This window comes from Oncorhynchus clarkii, chromosome 12 (assembly GCF_045791955.1).
Source record: "Oncorhynchus clarkii lewisi isolate Uvic-CL-2024 chromosome 12, UVic_Ocla_1.0, whole genome shotgun sequence".
NCBI classification, from domain to species: Eukaryota; Metazoa; Chordata; class Actinopteri; order Salmoniformes; family Salmonidae; genus Oncorhynchus; species Oncorhynchus clarkii.
In genome coordinates, this window is record NC_092158.1 from 75,839,351 (window position 1) to 75,856,345 (window position 16,995).

Here is a 16,995-nt window from a genome sequence, read left to right on the forward strand (position 1 = left end):
GTGAGAGCCAGAAATCATGCTTGTTTGTAGGTGACCAAATACTTATTTTCCACCATAATTTGCAAATAAATTCATTAAAAATCCTAAAATGTGATTTTCTTGATTATTTTTTCTCATTTTGTCTGTCATAGTTGAAGTGTACATATGATGAATATTACAGGCCTCTCTCATCTTTTTAAGTGGGAGAACTTGCACAATTGGTGGCTGACTAAATACTTTTTTGCCCCACTGTATATATATATACAGTGCCTTGCGAAAGTATTCGGCCCCCTTGAACTTTGCGACCTTTTGCCACATTTCAGGCTTGAAACATAAAGATATAAAACTGTATTTTTTTGTGAAGAATCAACAACAAGTGGGACACAATCATGAAGTGGAACGACATTTATTGGATATTTCAAACTTTTTTAACAAATCAAAAACTGAAAAATTGTGCGTGCAAAATTATTCAGCCCCCACTTGGGGTATGTCTCTATCAGTTTTGCACATCGAGAGACTGAATTTTTTTCCCATTCCTCCTTGCAAAACAGCTCGAGCTCAGTGGGGTTGGATGGAGAGCATTTGTGAACAGCAGTTTTCAGTTCTTTCCACAGATTCTCGATTGGATTCAGGTCTGGACTTTGACTTGGCCATTCTAACACCTGGATATGTTTATTTTTGAACCATTCCATTGTAGATTTTGCTTTATGTTTTGGATCATTGTCTTGTTGGAAGACAAATCTCCGTCCCAGTCTCAGGTCTTTTGCGGACTCCATCAGGTTTTCTTCCAGAATGGTCCTGTATTTGGCTCCATCCATCTTCCCATCAATTTTAACCATCTTCCCTGTCCCTGCTGAAGAAAAGCAGGCCCAAACCATGATGCTGCCACCACCATGTTTGACAGTGGGGATGGTGTGTTCAGCTGTGTTGCTTTTACGCTAAACATAACGTTTTGCATTGTTGCCAAAAAGTTCAATTTTGGTTTCATCTGACCAGAGCACCTTCTTCCACATGTTTGGTGTGTCTCCCAGGTGGCTTGTGGCAAACTTTAAACGACACTTTTTATGGATATCTTTAAGAAATGGCTTTCTTCTTGCCACTCTTCCATAAAGGCCAGATTTGTGCAATATACGACTGATTGTTGTCCTATGGACAGAGTCTCCCACCTCAGCTGTAGATCTCTGCAGTTCATCCAGAGTGATCATGGGCCTCTTGGCTGCATCTCTGATCAGTCTTCTCCTTGTATGAGCTGAAAGTTTAGAGGGACGGCCAGGTCTTGGTAGATTTGCAGTGGTCTGATACTCCTTTCATTTCAATATTATCGCTTGCACAGTGCTCCTAGGGATGTTTAAAGCTTGGGAAATCTTTTTGTATCCAAATCCGGCTTTAAACTTCTTCACAACAGTATCTCGGACCTGCCTGGTGTGTTCCTTGTTCTTCGTGATGCTCTTTTAACGGACCTCTGAGACTATCACAGTGCAGCTGCATTTATACGGAGACTTGCTTACACACAGGTGGATTGTATTTATCATCATTAGTCATTTAGGTCAACATTGGATCATTCAGAGATCCTCACTGAACTTCTGGAGAGAGTTTGCTGCACTGAAAGTAAAGGGGCTGAATAATTTTGCACGCCCAATTTTTCAGTTTTTTATTTGTTAAAAAAGTTTGAAATATCCAATAAATGTCGTTCCACTTCATGATTGTGTCCCACTTGTTGTTGATTCTTCACAAAAAAATACAGTTTTATATCTTTATGTTTGAAGCCTGAAATGTGGCAAAAGGTCGCAAAGTTCAAGGGGGCCGAATACTTTCGCAAGGCACTGTATATACATATATATTAATACATGTGATTTATCAGGGCTCAGCAACCCTACTTCCCGTTGCTATGTTTCCCAATGATGGAGACCACTGTGCTCTTGAAAACTTTCAACACTCTAGAAATTGTTTTATATCGTTCCCCAGATATATGCCTCAATCACAATCCTATCTGGGAGACAGGTAAATGTCCTATCTGACATTTACCTGGACTTTATGGTATAGTTTCTGCTCTGACATGTACTGTCAATTGTGGGACCTTATATAGACAGGTGTGTTTCTTTCTAAATCAATTGAATGGGCAACAGTTGGACTCCAATCAAGTTGTAGTGACGTCTCAAGGATGACCAAAGGAAATTGGATGCGCCTATAAAAACATGTTTTCACTTGTCATTATGGGGTGTTGTGTGTAGATGGGTAAGAAAACAAAATATATTTAATCAATTTAGAATTCAGGCTGTAACACAGCAAAATGTGGAATAAGTCAAGGGGTATGAGTACTGTCTGAAGGCACTGCATATGGTAAAAAACGACTACCATTTAAAGGGGCAGTACACCAACATTTTAAATATACCGAATTTGATTGATTAAAAAAATCTTCATCCATTGATCCTGAGAGCTAATGACCAAAAGTATGGCTTAGTTTTCTTTATTTACTTACCCCACAGCCAGCATTAGCACTGCTGCTTGTGAAAAGCATGCCCAAATCCTCAGTCACTTCAAACCAAATGTTATGGTCAGGTCTGTGTTATAGGAACACGAATACCACGAATACCAAAAGCTGCACATGTAGAATATTAAAAGATATTATAGGAATTCTGGTATTCATATAACATTTTATTTTTCAGAGAATACACACCAATACTGCACTATGTGTACAGTCAGAGGGTAGCCGTTTTCTGTTTTACAGTTCTACCAATTATTCACACCACTGACAGACTTTTATGATCTGTTTTGACGGCAACTAAGAATATATCTAAGGTCATTTTGATTTTGAACATAGTCATATCTAGTTATAACCAGTTGTAACCATAGGCGAGTGCATATGGTGATCCATCGCTGCAGGTGATCTGTCTATCAGATCAAGATCACTCCAACAGGTCCCCCTACACCCTCTGAGGATATGTAAAACCTAGTATGTCCCCAGAGAAACCGGAATTGAAAATAAATACTTTTTTAGATTTGCCAATACAGCTGTATGTATAGATTCAGAGCATATCTGAGTTCTGTATTGCAGTTTTATCAGGTATTTTTGATTTTGTACACGGTCATATGATACGTGGTATAGAAAAGTACAATTTTAGGTGAGTACATTGGGAGCTATATCTCTTCAAGTGATCTGTCTAGCTGGTCGAAATCTCTGATACAGGTCCCCCTCCACCCTCTGGTGGTATGATAACTTGTTATTATCCTCATTTTAAATATACTTAATTGTATTGATTAAAAAAATCTTCATCCATTGATCCTGAGAAATCTAGATTTAAATAAATCTCCTATCTATCAAATCACTATAGGCGGAATTGGGTGTTTTTTGCTGGGGTCAAAATGAGCCTAAAGGACTTGAATTTGGTTAATGATTTAGATTGATTAAGAACAAGTTGATTGAGAAAGTCCTGAAAATGTGGAAGAATTGAATAAACCACATTTGAGCTATGATAAAAAATATGCCTCTGGGGTCAAAATGACTCCAGCCAGTTGTTTGAAGGCTAAGATGACTGCACTAACTGTAAGTCACTTTGGATAGCAACTATCTGCAATCTGCTAAATTACTACAATGTCAAATGTACATGTTTACATACAGATCTTATATTACTATATTGATTCATTTAAACAAAATTATATTGATGTCACAAATGTATTATTTGTAAAGAAAGTTCTTTATGAAAAATGTAGTTATTTGTTACATTTGACCGTGTAAAACCTAGCAGTACTACTTATTGTTCGGAGAGTGAGGAAAATGTATAGCGTTTTGCAAAAAAACATGATTATTTTTCTCTCTGAAATGAAACCATCAAGTGATACATTTCCAATAAATACATGTCTGTCATTGAACAACCCCATGCCATGATTAGATAGTGAAAAAACACTAAACGTTTTTTAAACAACAAAAGCTAATTTACCAACATTTCTGAAAATGGATATAGCGTTTTGGAAATAAACTTTTCATATCAAGAGTCACTTAACCCTAATCATGAATGCCTGAATCTTGACTGAAGCTTGTACAAGCTTGTACAATCACAACATCCATCTAACCATTTCCTTGCAGCTGTTGTACTTAGAATTGGGGAATGACATTGAGGCATATATTGCTATGCTTTAGCATTGTCTCATTCTCCTCATTCTTTAGGCGGTCAGAGTACACACTGTGCATGACTCGTTCTGCATGACATTGAGTTTTGATTCCAGATTCCCTTATCCTTTCTTCTGGTAAGGTCACCTGCTGTAGATTGGGATGATAACTTGACTGTAGGGAATCTCTACAGGTTCTATGCTTGTAATGTGGAAATGTAAGATAACTAAAGTTCATGTTTAGATTTAATGATCAACATTTGTAGCATATTTATAACCCATGACATTGACATGGATTATAATGTTGATATATAGGGCATCATCTGTATATCATAATGGAGTAGAACCACTGTCATCCTATCCCTACCCCATTATACCCCCGAGTCCTACGGAATCAACACGCTATCTGATGTAAGACAATGTATCTACCCATATCTCTCTCTCTCTGTGCAATCATAATGAGGTAATGATGAGTCCTTGCTCCTGTCTTCATATATCTTTCTATATTTCTCTCTCTCTTTCTCTCTCGAAGCACATGTCAATCCCATCCTTATTGTCCTTCATAGGTAGAATTAGTTGGCTATTTTCCACTGAAAATGCAGCCTTGAATCTCTCCAACTACTTTGTGTGACCTGACAAATCAAAAGCAGGCAAATACACCATAAAATCCAAGACACCTGTGGGTCAGACCAACATGAGTAAAAATCCCTGTCAGAATATACCTATTTCCTCTATTTTCAACTTTCTTCTCTCCTCCACTGCCTTCGCTCTCTTTTGCTGTCAGACGAGTGGAACAAACAGGGTTGCTTTTGTTCGCTTTTAGCCTGTTTTGCAGCACTGCCTGTGTTATTTTTAGCTGCTATCTTGTCTTTCAACGTGAATCGATCGATCCCACCTCACCATGTTCACACAAATGGCCTTTTCTGACGTACGAGAGGCAGCAATTGCTGGCTCCCTGGGAGGCATGACGTCCTTTCCCACCTCTGCAGGAGGGTTCACAGTACTGTCAATATTGGTTTGTGACAGACAGACTGACGAGACCCCTCTTAAAATGAAAGAAGCAAGGGAGAGAGCAAGATGAGAAGGATGAGGGAAAGAGAGAGAGGGTGTCTGGTAAACCGGTGGGGTAAGGTGTGGAGCCGTGCAGTCAGGTGCATCCATGGCAACTAACTACACATGAGCACACAGGAAACCAAACAGTAAAAGTGAGAGTGTAGGGCAATCTCTCTCCTTGTGCAGTAAGACAGTGCACTATGTGGCCAGAATAGAGCGTGTGAGAACAAGAGTTTGCATGTATAAGGGGACATCACTGTGCAAATGCAAGGTCTACCACACTTGTGCAAGTGAGATTAAGTCTGTGTGAGAGAGAGAAAGAGAGAGAGAGACAGACAGAGCTGGTAGTCCACCAAACTACCAGGTGTGAAACAGGGAAGAGACTCATTTGGTATTTATTTTATTTTTTTATTTTTTATTTCACCTTTATTTAACCAGGTAGGCTAGTTGAGAACAAGTTCTCATTTGCAACTGCGACCTGGCCAAGATAAGGCATAGCAGTGTGAACAGACAACACAGAGTTACACATGGAGTAAACAATTAACAAGTCAATAACACAGTAGAAAAAAAGGGGAGTCTATATATACATTGTGTGCAAAAGGCATGAGAAGGTAGGCAAATAATTACAATTATGCAGATTAACACTGGAGTGATAAATGATCAGATGGTTATGTAAAGGTAGAGATATTGGTGTGCAAAAGAGCAGAAAAATAAATAAATAAAAACAGTATGGGGATGAGGTAGGTGAAAATGGGTGGGCTATTTACCAATAGACTATGTACAGCTGCAGCGATCGGTTAGCTGCTCAGATAGCAGATGTTTGAAGTTGGTGAGGGAGATAAAAGTCTCCAACTTCAGTGATTTTTGCAATTCGTTCCAATCACAGGCAGCAGAGAACTGGAACGAAAGGCGGCCAAATGAGGTGTTGGCTTTAGGGATGATCAGTGAGATACACCTGCTGGAGCGCGTGCTACGGATGGGTGTTGCCATCGTAACCAGTGAATTGAGATAAGGCGGAGCTTTACCTAGCATGGACTTGTAGATGAGCTGGAGCCAGTGGGTCTGGCGACGAATATGTAGCGAGGGCCAGCCGATTAGAGCATACAAGTGGGTGGTATAAGGTGCTTTAGTGACAAAACGGATGGCACTGTGATAAACTGCATCCAGTTTGCTGAGTAGAGTGTTGGAAGCAATTTTGGTATAGAGCAGACCTAACCCACTCCATCAATAAATTAATCAAAACATAATTTTACATCTGGTTAGCAACAATAATTAAGTAAATGATGTCTAAAGAGAAAAACATCCTCACCTGTGCTACTGTAACGGATGTGAAACGGCTAGCTTAGTTAGCGGTGTGCGCTAAATAGCGTTTCAATCAGTGACGTCACTTGCTCTGAGACCTTGAAGTAGTTGTGGGTAACGATGCTTCGAGGGTGACTGTTGTTGATGTGTGCAGAGGGTCCCTGGTTCGCGCCCGGGTATGGGCGAGGGAACGGTCTAAAGTTATACTGTTACACTACCAACATTTCCAAATAGAATCCACATGCTATTTATTTTCCCTTTCTTACTTCTACTATTTGCACATTGCTACAACACTGTACGTAGCCAGTAATAGAAATTGAAATGGCTCTATTCTTTTAAAGCTTTTACTGTTCATTTCTGTTTTGTTTATGATCTATTCCACATGCTTTGGCAATGTAAACATGTTTCCCATGCTCTAGTCTAGCATACTCTTGTAACTTGCTGTTCTGAGTTACCGTATATCTAATAGTGGCGCCCAAGATTCACATTGATAGTCTTCCCGAAAAGATGCGCTACACATTCTGCGCAACCAAGATTTTGGTAGGAAACTTGCAGTCCTTTCCTACTCGGGCAGTGGTAGTAGTGTCTACCATTGCGACTGTGTTGGGTATCTGTCCTGCTGTACTGAGTTACTCATTGGGTGTATGATCTATTTTTAGCGCCAACAGATGGGGTCACGTGACAGGGGACAAACGTCATTAATGTTGTTGGTGGAGGAGCTGAAAATATGGAGGAAAGAGAGTTTTGACAGTGAACATTAGACATTTCACCCCCCAAAATATTATTAAACCGACCAAGAAGTGTAACGGTGAAAGAGGCAATCCCCGAGCAGCGAAAAGGATAACGACAATCAGGTACGTTATGTTTGCTGGGAGATAATGTATCTTTCGTCTACTGCTGGTAAGAAATGTTTTTATACCGCGATATTTTCATCTGATGCGTTTGGTTACTCCTGGCTAGCTAACAAGCTGAGCGAACGCTATGAAGTTTTGATAGCTAGTTAACGTTAGCTAGCAAGCGAAGTTGCTTTAGCTAATGTAAATGTGCACGAATGGATTGTTCTGATTTGGAAAATTTTAAGTTAACAAACTGACATAGTATTGGCATCTGATTTAAAGAGTCAGTTAGCCAGGTTGTAATGATCCCAGACGTCTAGTTAGCTTGCTAGCTAACGTTAGCTTATCAGCAGCCTACTTACATATAGCTAGCTAGTAACGTTAGCTAATTTAGTTATCACCATTTTAAAACGTTTTTATTTAGGGTGGTTGCTAAAAGCAGTACCGCAGCCGTCGGTGCCCTCTCCATGGCAATTTGTGTCCTCCATGTTTAGCAAATTGTGTTTTTGTTCGAGTTGAAATGACCAGTTTGCCACTTCTGCAATCTCCACTTCTGGTTACCCCCATTGCAGTCGTCTGCAAGTTTGCGACGCCTCATTTTTTTTTTTAAAGGTAATGGTGCCACTTGAGTTGGGGTCCCACTCCCTGATAGTTGTTTCTATAGGTGTATACAGTTCCTATGCCGTGTGTGAGAGAGGATCCCACACAGTCAGTAGCCTGTGTTTTTGCATATTCAATATAACGTTATGCTAACTAACATGAGGTGCAACAAACACTCAAACTGAGAACTGTCCAATCTCTTCATTCAAAAACTCAATCATGGACACTCTTACTGACAGTTGTGGCTGCTTTGCGTGATGTATTGTTGTCTCTACCTTCTTGCCCTTTGTGCTGTTGTCTGTGCCCAATAATGTTTGTACCCCGTTTTGTGCTGCTACCATGCTGTGTAGTAATGTGATGCTGCCCTGCTATGTTGTCTTGGGTCTGTCTCGCTTTAAGTCGTGATGTGTATTTGTCCTATATTATTATATTTTTCATCCCAGCCCCTGTCCCCGCAGGAGGCCTTTTGGTAGGCTGTCATTGTAAATAAGAATTTGTTCTTCACTGTCTTGCCTAGTTAAATGACATTTAATGCCACTAGTTTCACTGTGTAAAATGAAATGTGGATGAAAGTGAAAGGTATAATAGCTTAGGCCAATTAACTCTATCAGTGCCTTCCTTGCCCCCCAAAATACTAATTTGCATTACTGGAAGCACCTTTTGTGCCTAGATAGTGAAGTACAGATGGGTAGGTTTGCTCCTTATGTAGAGATGTCTGAATAGTTTATTCATTTATGGTCCGTATCGGTTATCACAATGGATTGTCTGCTGACAAAGTTGTTTTTGCAATTACTTTCATGATGGGCATAACTTATGGAAGGAACATGGCATTTATTAAAGGTAGGCCTAGATACTCTGTGTACAAAACATTATAACACCTTCCTACCGACCTTTGCCCTGAAATTGTTGGGGAATGGCCTACAAGGTGTCAAGTGTTCCACAGGGATGCTGGCCCATGTTGACTCCAAAGCTTCCCACCGTTGTCAAGTTGACTGCATGTCCCTTGGGTGGTGGACCATACTCGATACAAACAGGAAACTGAGTGTGAAAAGCACAGCAATTGACACCATCAAACCAGTCCCCCTCGCACCTACTACAATACCCTGTTCAAAGGCACTTAAATATTTTATCTTGCCCATTTGGCACATTCCATGTCTCAAGGCTTAAATTCGTCTTGAACTTGTCTCCTCCCCTTCATCTACACTGATTGAAGGTGACCTCAATAATGGATCAGAACTTTCACCTGGTCAGTTTGTCATGGAAAGAGCAGGTTTTCCTAATGTGTTGTACACTCAGTGTATATTCTACAGTGGATTCCAAAGTAAGGTTTTGATTTGTGACTTGTTCTGTGTTTTTATACGCGTTAACATTGTACCTGCAGGCCACCCTAAACCCTATGAAAAGATGTGGCTTGTGGTTTTGGCTTGCAAGTTGGATGGAGCCAGAGAGGTCGTGGAGAAGGATTTCCTCCTAAAATGAAATTAATGACAAATGCCTGTCTTTGATTAAGTGTCAAAGATTTGCTAGAGATCAGTTGATTGACAGATGCTGCTTCTCACGTGTGTGGATGCCTCTCACAGTCCTCGAGTGGCCTTGCAAGTGTTTTTTTCATTGAAAATGTTTAAGTCCTTGTGCATGGAGTTGTATGGTTTGTTTAACTTTAATCATTGGATTTTGTTTAAAATGTATGCCAATGTGAAAAATATCAGCATCCCTGTTGCTGTGGAATTGCCCTCATTTAACAGTCACTCCAAGTAAATGGTTTAGCTAGTGTTTCTTCATCTCTAGCATCAGCCTTTTTGCTCAAGGGTTGCCTTGTCACACACTCCTGATTTCTGCCCTCTTGGCTATCAGATAAGATCAGGTTATCTGCAAACATCTGGATGTGCCCAGTTGAATTACATGGTGACAGATGTCAAGACCTTAAAAAGGGTCACACATTGAGACCCCATGTTCCATAGGGGACCTCTTCCTTATGAGGGAGGATATAAATAACATTTGCTTCAGACCATGGCCACTGAACAGTATACATTTAAATGTGCTTTCTCTATGCGGGTCACTGTCTATTTTTAAAATGTGTATCTTTTATATTGATTGCCTGAATTAAACTTGATGGGTCGAACTTTGCTTCTCTGATCTCGGACACCCAGAATTAAAATCTTGCGTAAATGTACTAACGAGACTAGCAAAGTCTTCATCCCTTTAAACGGAAACTCTCAGCCAGTTTCGGGCTAGTCTATTTGCCATCCCACAGGCTGTCGACAGATGCTACTACCATTTTTATGTTACGTGCATCTGTCCACGAGAGATTAGGCCTACTCCTTCATGAGATGGGTTCAGTATGTAAGATGGCAACTCCTTTTATTTTTTTAAGACAGTTCATCAATGACGTGATGCAGAGTCACTTGTCCTGATGAATCACACAAGGTGTTGAAAAGGCTATTGAACAGCCCTGCCCATGTGCTGCCCTGAAGAAACAGGGCCTTGATGTTTGCCTATTCTGTTTGCAATGCAAAAATGCATGGAAACTTGGATTCATACACTGTAGAAAAGTATTTAGGCTACAGTGTGAAGCAAAAATAACCTCAGCTGTACAGTGGGGCAAAAAAGTATTTAGTCAGCCACCAATTGTGCAAGTTCTCCCACTTAAAAATATGAGGCCTGTAATTTTCATCATAGGTACACTTCAACTATGACAGACAAAATGAGAAATCCAGAAAATCACATTGTAGGATTTTTAATGAATTTCTTTGCAAATTATGGTGGAAAATAAGTATTTGGTCAATAACAAAAGTTTCTCAATACTTTGTTATATACTATTTGTTGGCAATGACAGAGGTCAAACATTTTCTGTAAGTCTTCAAGGTTTTCACACACTGTTGCTGGTATTTTGGCCCATTCCTCCATGCAGATCTCCTCTAGAGCAGTGATGTTTTGAGGCTGTTGCTGGGCAACATGGACTTTCAACTCCCTCCAAAGATTTTCTATGGGGTTGAGATCTGGAGACTGGCTAGGCCACTCCAGGACCTTGAAATGCTTCTTACGAAGCCACTCCTTTGTTGCCCGGCAGGTGTGTTTGGGATCATTGTCATGCTGAAAGACCCAGCCACGTTTCATCTTCAATGCCCTTGCTGATGGTAGGCTTTGTTACTTTGGTCCCAGCTCTCTGCAGGTCATTCACTAGGTCCCCTGTGTGGTTGTGGGATTTTTGCTTGTGATCATTTTGACCCCACGGGGTGAGATCTTGCATGGAGCCCCAGATCGAGGGAGATTATCAGTGGTCTTGTATGTCTTCCATTTCCTAATAATTGCTCCCACAGTTGATTTCTTCAAACTAAACTGCTTACCTATTGCAGATTCAGTCTTCCCAGCCTGGTGCAGGTCTACAATTTTGTTTCTGGTGTCCTTTGACAGCTCTTTGGTCTTGGCCATAGTGGAGTTTGGAGTGTGACTGTTTGAGGTTGTGGACAGGTGTCTTTTATACTGATAACAGGTGCCATTAATACAGGTAACGAGTGGAGGACAGAGGAAGAAGGACAAAGAATAAGTTACAGGTCTGTGAGAGCCAGAAATCTTGCTTGTTTGTAGGTGACCAAATACTTATTTTCCACCATAATTTGCAAAAAAATTCATTAAAAATCCTACCATGTGATTTTCTGGATTTCTCATTTTGTCTGTCATAGTTGAAGTGTACCTATGATGAAAATTACAGGCCTCATCTTTTTAACTGGGAGAACTTGCACAATTGGTGGCTGACTAAATATTTTTTTGCTAATGATTGAAACATGCTTTCTGTGCTGAAATATTTTTAAATGTTTTTAAATCCTGGAAACCTGGTTACCAGTGTTGATCGGATAAAACCCACAGTTGACAGCCTCCACCCCAATATTCCATGCACGTTTACAATCCTAGCCCCCAGAAAAGCCTATTCTTGGAGAAATGGGCATGTGACTGGTTCAAATTCCAGAAGGAATAGGTGCCAGCCTCCTACCCTTGAGCAATGTGCTGACCCAAAATTGTTTTGATTGTATCATTTCTGTGAGGCACTTCAGTGTTGGGGAAAAATAATTTGACTGAAGTTAGTAATTTGGTGTCTGGATCCTAATGAAACATCCTTGGACCAGTTATAAGGCCATTGCCTAGACATACTTCATTTGACTACATTTTGAATCAACTAACTAGGCATATCTTTCTCTGCTATTTAAGTGAACAATTTAGCTTCAAGGTAAATTAAAAGTGCCGCACTGCCATTGAGAGCCTGCATGCTCTCTGTATTTTATGTAAGGTGTGGCCTTACATAAAATCAAGGGGAGATGGGGCCATTTCTTCACTGCTGGTGGGAAAGGCTCTGCTGAGTGCAGTGTCCCTCCTTTCTCCTTGAGAATTTGCTGGTTGCTCTCTCGCCTTGACTTTGAGGGCTGGCTGAGGGGGATGTGTAGAAGCAGAACACATTTTTACTGGGTTAGTGAGTGTCAGACGCCATCTTTTGGTTCTGTTAATGAGAGCACAAAGGATCCTCCTTATGTGGTTCTGATTTTGGACCAGACCTGACTCTGTGCCACAGTCCTTTCTGTTGCATTGCCCGAAGGCCATTGCATTCATAAATGCTATGCAATAAAGTTTGACAGCAGCCAATTTCAACATGAAGCACATTTGATTGTTGCGAAATGATTTGCTCCTGCTTAAAGCTCTCCCTGCAATTTTAAGAATTTCTTGGTGTACAATTTTCTTTGCTTCATATGTTGAACCAATTTAAGTCATGGCTTCAAGCAAAGGCTGATGCCAAGATCTGAGGACAGAGCATGTCACTTAGCAGCACTTCCTGGCTGTTGGAGGGACCGGTATTTTCAGTGATAATGTGAGGAGGCGGAGACCCCCACTTATGCTATTCGCTGGATGAGTCTCCTTGCACCATCACGCAGTGGTACTGCAAAGAGTTAAAAAAAGGAGCTGATATTTTTATCCCCATTCGTACGTCATTAGGCTAATGCAGCCGGTGAAAGTGGCTAGGTCACCAGTCAGAAGTGGTTAAAGGTTCTAAATACCCTGCGACAAGGCATCCCATTATCTCTGTGACACGGTTTCTATAACCAAGCTTCCGGTGAATGCCGTGATTAAGCCAGGCCCTTCCCGGAGCATGTCATCTGACCGAGTGCCTTGGGATCCTGCAGGGGGAGAGTTGCTTACCAACTTCTGGAATATCACACAGAGCCATTTGCTTAGCCCCATACCACACCCTAGACACGTTTTCAGATTTAGCTGACGTATTGTTTGCAATTACAGGAAATGTCATCCTTTGTGGGTGTACAGGAGAAAGGCATAGGTTTAATGGCACTTAGTCCCAGATGTTAGAAAGGCTGCATAAAATTAACAATTTCAAAAGTATAAATTCAATTTGAGCTGTTTCTTGCAATTGGTGCAACAATGCCTTCCTGTCACAAATTGGTCTTGGTGATTTTGGTATCTAAATGTGTTAGTGAGTGACTGACTAAATTACATGTTCCTGTCGTTAGTCTAATCCTCATGACTGTTCCCAGATAACCTTGCAAAACCAAACAAAACCCTAGAGAAATATGAACATATTTAGTTGATGTGCTGACAAGAGGCCAGTGTTAAACCGGAGGGGACATCTGAGGAGAGTAGTTTTTAAAGAGCATTAAACGATCAGTGACGTGTTTGGGCATGATGCCTGAGAGCCTTGCTTCAGTGTGGAAGGCACAGGGACGGCGGTACTGTATGGGCTTTCAGCGCTAACTCCGCTCTATTAAATCATATGGCTTAGAGGCAAGACTTCCGCGACTGAGTGGGACTTAGATCCGCTTTCCAGGAATTACACTCCAGTGGTAATTAGGGCTGGGTGATATGGCCTAAAAATCATCTAGATTTGTTCACTTTTATGGTCAATTTACTTTGTATGTACCAGTCAAGTTTGGACACCTACTCATTCAATGGTTTTTCTTAATTTTTTTCAATTTTCTACATTGTAGAGTAATAGTGAATATATATATATATATATATATATATATATATATATATATATATATATATATATATATGAAATAAAACATGGAATCATGCAGCAACCAAAAAAGTGTTAAACATTGAGATTCTTCAAAGTAGCCACCCTTTGCCTCGATGACACTCTTGGCATTTTCTCAACCAGCTTCACCTGGAATGCTTTTCTAACCGTCTTGAATGAGTTCCCACACATGCTGAGTACTTGTTGGCTGCTTTTCTTTTACTCTGCGGTCCAACTTATCCCAAACCATCTCAATTTGGTTGAGGTCGGGGGATTGTGGAGGCCAGGTCATCTGATGCAGCCCTCCATCCCTCTCTTTCCTGGTTAAATAGCCCTTACACAGCCTGGAGGTGTGATGGATCATTGCCCTGTTGGAAAAACAAATTATAAGCCCAAACCAGACGGGATGGCGTATTGCTGCAGAATGCTGTGGTAGCCATGCTAGTTAAGTGTGCCTTGAATTCTAAATTAATCAGATCGTGTCACCAGCAAAGCACCATTCCCACCTCCCTGCTTCACGGTGGGTACTACACGTGGAGCTCATCCGTTCACCTACCCTGCGTCTCACAAAGACGCGGCGGTTAGAACCAACCATCTCAAATTTGGACCAAAGGATAGATTAGCACCAATGTCCTTCTGTTTGTGTTTCTTGGCCCAAGCAAGTCTTCTTATTGCTGTCCTTTTAGTAGTCTTTGCAGCAATTTGACCATGAAGGCCTGATTTCACGCAGTCTCCTCTGAACAGTTGATGTTGATGTCCGTTACTTCAACTCTGCAGCCAAAATAAATGCTACAATCTGAGGTGCAGTTAACCATAATGTACTTATCCTCTGCAGCAGACGTAAAACAAAGGAGATGGTCGTACACTACGGGGCAATAGTGGAGCAGGTTGAGAGCTTAAATTTCCTTGGTGTCCATCACCAACAAACTATCATGGTCCAAACACACGAAGACAGTTGTGAAGAGGGCACGACAACGCCTATTTCCCCCTCAGCCAACTGAAAAGATTTGGCATTGGTCCTGAGATCCTCAACGTTCTACAGCTGCACCATCGAGAGCCTCCTGACTGGTTGCATCACCGCCTGGTATGGCAACTGCTCGACCTCCGACTGCAAGGCACTACAGAGGGTAGTGCGTATGACCCAGTACATCACTGGGGCCAAGCTTCCTGTCACCCGGGACCTCTATACCAGGCGGTGTCAGAGGAAAGCCCAAAGAATTGCTAAAGAATCCAGCCACCCAAGTCATAGACTGTTCCTCACCTCCCCATTACCTCGACTAACCTGGTGCCCAGCACATTGACTTTGTACCGGTACCCCCTGTATATAGCCTCGCTACTGTTATTTTATTGTTGCCCTTTAATTATGTTTCTTTTTATACATTTTATTTAACTTCAGTTTATTTTAGTAAATCATTTCTTAACACTTTAGTGTTGGTTAAGGGCTTGTAAGTAAGCATTTCACTGAGGTCTACACCTGTTGTATTTGGCGCATGTGACAAATGGTTTGCTTTGAACTCTGGGTCTTCCTTTCCTGTGGCGGTCCTCATGAGAGCCAGTTTCATCATAGCGCTTGATGGTTTTTGCACCCGCACTAGAAGAAACTTTCAAAGTTCTTGAAATTTTCCGCTTTGACTGACCGACCTTCATGTCTTAATGTATTGATGAACTGTCGTTTCTCTTTGCCTATTTGAGCTGTTCTTGCCATAATCTTATAGCAAATAGGGTTATCTTCTGTATACCACCCCCACCTTGTCACAACACAACTGATTTGCTCAAATGCATTAAGAAGGAAAGAAATTCCACAAATGAGCTTTTAACAAGGCACACCTGTTAATTTAAATGCATTCCAGATGATTACCTCATCTGGAATGAGAGAATGCCAAGAGTGTGCAAAGCTGTCATCAAGGCAAAGGGTGGCTACTTTGAAGAATCTCATATAATATGTAAACTATATTTAGATTTGTTTAACACGTTTTGTTACTACATGATTCCTTCCATATGTGTTACTTCATAGTTTGATGTCGTCACTATTCTACATTGTAGAAAATTGTAAAAATAAAGGAACCCTTCAATGAGTAGGTGTGTCAACTTTTGACTGGTACTGTAAGTGCTGAAAACAATGTCTCCTGTCTGGCCACGTCCTGCCCCTGCAGTTGCTCCCTCTGCCCAGTAGGTGAGGCCGCAGGTCCAGGGAGGGACACTGTCCAAAACGCAGGGTGCCCCAGTGGGCTGTGGAACTGCCAGGACTCCTGTAGGATGCAGACCCAACAGCAGCTGCAGAGCAAACTGAGATGAATAGGGATTAAGCATAAAGCAGGCACTTTGTTATATCTTTTTCTGTGAGATGTAATGGGGCCAACATCGCACGTTAAGGATTTAACCAGGAGGTTATGTTCAAATCATCAAAGGTCATTGGTGTATCTTAATGAGAGAGACAATTGGCACTGCGCCAGTGTTCATCCAGCTGTGCGACTACAAAATATGTACATTTGTATGATGTAATTTGCTCTGGGTAAGGTCTGCAAAGTGCGTGAATAACCTCTTTGTAAAAACAATTTTAACATAATGCCAATAGCAATTTGCATCCATTTTATTGCATGTGATTAGGCTACCTTGACAGGAGTTTAAAGAATATTTGCTGCTTTTTGTTAAGTTCATCCGCTTAAGGTGAAACGGCGCCACTGCTCGCCCCAGTGCATTAATTGTTTTTGATTTGTTGATGAAACTGAGGAGCGGAGCATCTAGCATGGCAACAAAAGAAATGTGCAGTACCTCTGCTCTTGTATCGTGCATGCAATGATGTCTGAGGGAAATTAACTGTCAGTTGTTTGAAATAACTTCTGTTGTAACATCGCAAATGGATGTGGCATATTCACTAAGTACGGATTCCAGATTTTAAAGGCTAATTGGAATAAAGAGAATATAGATTTTCATTTATTTTGGGCAGAACCCTTGGATGGAATCAGACCTCCCATGGTGAAATCCCCTTGTAAAAATGTGTGACATGGCTTTAATAGCTATATGAGCGATCTAGGAAGCAACAACTAAGGTTTTATTTATTTTGCAACCTATGAAATAGACCATCATACATAAGTGAAA

The 16,995-nt window shown here is 41.0% G+C and overlaps 1 protein-coding gene across 3 annotated transcripts in view; it reads left to right on the forward strand.

Annotated features, from left to right (window-relative positions):
* The first annotated feature begins 7,141 nt into the window (after positions 1 to 7,141).
* The window catches only part of LOC139421309 (histone deacetylase 5-like), an 83,576-nt gene continuing 73,722 nt past the window's right edge, over positions 7,142 to 16,995 (forward strand). For all 3 annotated transcript variants that reach the window (XM_071172060.1, XM_071172061.1, XM_071172062.1), the window contains exon 1: positions 7,142 to 7,295. The gene's annotated coding sequence lies outside the window, so the exon portion shown is untranslated. The remainder of the gene's footprint in view (positions 7,296 to 16,995) is intronic.